Raw genomic sequence first — 3,336 nt, 5'->3', positions numbered from 1 at the left:
GACTCTCTCTCATTTATTAGTTAAAAGAAAAATAATGTCTTTTTAGACATTCAGCATCCCCTTAACAGTTTCATTGCCCTTTCAGCTTGTCATTATATACAACAAAATGTACACAAAATGCTTCCCTTGGGAGTTGGAGGTTATCACAGTGCAGTAGTTTCAAAGTGAGTCTTTTATGCCATTTAGCACCCTGAGGATGTGAGGTGACACCCCTGATCTCTCATGAGACATATCACTGATTTCTTACAGATCTCAGTGATAAAGAAATTACTCAGTTATTGTATTTTGTAAATTCTAGCTCCCTTCTCCCCTCCAAGACAGAAGTTGTAAATCTGCATCTGCCAGGCCATCAAGGCATGTTCAGTTTTTGCTTATCTTTATGCCCTCCTTGACAAGAGCAACAAATCAAGTTCAAACATCCTGCACAGAAGGGTCCTTCACTGAGTCAGACACTGCTAAACCCAGACTACTGGACAAGACTTCCATGGAGGTCTATCAACAAGTCTCAATCATCTGTACAGGTTATTGCTCAGGGACAAGGGACGCTTCTTTCAGCCCAGGGGCTGCCTGCTGTCACCGAAACATTCTTTTCCAATACAATCAGTGGTCATTTGACACATGGGAGACCTCCAGGATTATGGCCAATAAACCTTCCCCATTATGAGAAGAACAACTAATGGACATGAATCATGTATTTTCAAGCAGTAGAGACAATGGGCAATACATAAATACTTCCTCACTTAAATGATTTTTGAAGAATGCTTTCCATAAAATAGGTTGGAAAATGTCAGCCTGCGCACACAAGACCTTTGCCTCGCACAGAAGTGATATGGTCCCACTGTGTCAAAGACAACTACACATGGAAAAAACAGTTGCGAGAAAACCAAATATGATTTGTTGTTGTTCTCCTCAACTGAGGTAACAAAACAGCACCAAAGAATTTTGTGTGAAAAGAAGCCTTCCAACTGACCTGACTCTAAGCACTTCCTTCTCAAGTACTGAGACCAAAGCAAAGGACACGACTGTACTCAAGTCACAATGTAGGAGCAGGGAGAGGCATTTTACCCTTCACCCTACTGACTGGCACTTGGATGCAAAAACATCCTCTAGTGAATCCTGTTGAATTGAATGCCCCCTGCCCTCCTTAGGAAAGGATCCTGGCCATCAAGGAATTGCATATTTCAGTCTCTGGCCCAAATTCAGATGCTTTTTTTTTTTTTTTTTTTTTTTTTTTTTTAATCTAATGAGAAACAAAACTAATAGAGGCTGTGGGACTTCAAATTAATTCCCCCAATGTAAATTGTACCAATTTTGTTATTACCTGATAAATTGGTTGATTTAAGTTTAAAACCCAACAGGTAAAGCTAGGAAAAGAACTGAGCTTTGTCAAGTTCTAACCTCTGTGTAGCTGCTCTCTGTGCTGCCTAGGTATTTTATTTTTTTTTTGTAATTATTTATTATTATTATTATTTTTATTTCTTTTTAAATGTTCAACACTTAAGTCCACAGAGTGAGGAAAGAAGAAAGGGAATCTCTTTGTTTAATCTAAATCTCATTGTTTCTCGTGTATTGTTAATTTAGAAGAATGCATCCAAACTAAAAGTAGGCACCTCAGTACAATGAAACTAACAGAATGTGCATGCACTGAAGAGTGGTGCAAAAGGCTAGCTGTAAATCATATTTTTCAGTCCATAGTTTCTGACCACTATGCCTGAAAATTTGGAACAAGCCTTCTTTCCAAGCTCTTACTGCATATGCCTGCTGTGCAGGCAATGGAGAAACATCCTACCAGCTACTGATAACATGGAGGAGACCAAGAACTCTGCCTCTGTTTTGACTCCAGGGTTCAGTTTGAGGAGCTGAGGTTTTACAGACAAAAAGCAGCAGAGACGTTCAATTTTGTTTTTTCTCAAGTACATATAGTTGAAGGAACAACACACAAGCCCCATTACACTGTCTCTGGAAAAAATTATCTTCAAAAAAGTCGTATTTTGCTAAAAAAAAAAATAAAAAAAAATAGATATAACTGGAAAAGTTTTCTCTTATCTGAAGTAGGATGCTAACAAAATGATACGAGTGTATGCTCCAATTAATGAGAATGGAGTTTGTTTCTTGGGAAAGGTCCATCTCCCTTTGCCCCACGGAGTCTCAGCAATGATCTAATGCAGCTTGAAGGCTATTAGCAGGCAGGAAAACAGCCTCTTCCCAGAGCAGACAAAAAACAGTTAAAAGCACAGCTAGTATCATGACTCCCTACATCCAATTCTATTCTTTCTGGGCATACTGCTTGCTAAAACAATACCTTGTTAGGTCCAGATATTCAGGTATCCCTTATGCTCACTCATACAAACACCCATTAATTCTGAGACAATGTTACTTTGCCAATACCTCATGTAGGGAAACTAGAAAAATGGAAAACAGCCCCTGTGAAACTTGGTGATTCATCTAAACAAATTTCACTCCAGAAAAGAAAAATTTGTACCAGTCTGCAGCCCAATTACCTCAGACAAATCTGCCATGATTTGTAATTATATTATTATTTTAAATTAATCCATCCGTGAATTACAGTTGTCTTTTTGTTTTTTCACTTGTTTAGACTGGTCTAAAAAAATGAGCAAAGCTTTCAGCCATTTATAATAAAGGCAAAACAACTAAAAAGACCTTTCTTTCATTTGCATTAATGAGTTCATCCCAAAATATATATGCAATAAAATAGGAAATTAAGTTATAAATGTAGGGATGTGCTCCAAGTCACCATGAAAATCTGCATGCAAATGCATAATAATCACAAATCTACATTATTACAATATTAAAAAATACCTACAATTAAATTATCATGTGGAAATAATCATAATGTTATTGGAAACTCAATTATTGTGGCAACCCTTGTCGGGGAATTAGCAGGCTATGGCAAAGGCAAGTCAGACCTGAATTCATCAAATATATATTATCACAATATTACATGTTCACTTCGATTCCATGCAAAGACAAACATCCTCACTCACTAGTATCTGCTCAATGCATTTGTATTATTCATGAACAACTCTGTGATCTATTATACATACAAAACTGATTGTATGCTGCTTGCCGGAGGCTACAATGCAGAGACACAGAATTAATTTTATTATATACACATGCATGATAATTGTGTAGAATTCAGTCAAATATCAAACTCTGCTCCTGTGCTCCATTATTTTACTTTCCAAAAAAGAGGTCTAAGGTCAGCAGCAATTTCTCTTTGGCGACAGTGAAACTTTGTCATTTAGAGTAGAAAGTTCCTGGGTACTAATGAGCCTGGAGCTGTGATGAATGGTCACACATTCCCTTTCCTCTCCA

The sequence above is a fragment of the Aythya ferina genome, assembly GCF_964211825.1.
Source record: "Aythya ferina genome assembly, chromosome: 2".
NCBI classification, from domain to species: Eukaryota; Metazoa; Chordata; class Aves; order Anseriformes; family Anatidae; genus Aythya; species Aythya ferina.
The sequence above is the reverse complement of the archived record's forward strand: the minus strand, read 5'-3'. Positions refer to the sequence as shown.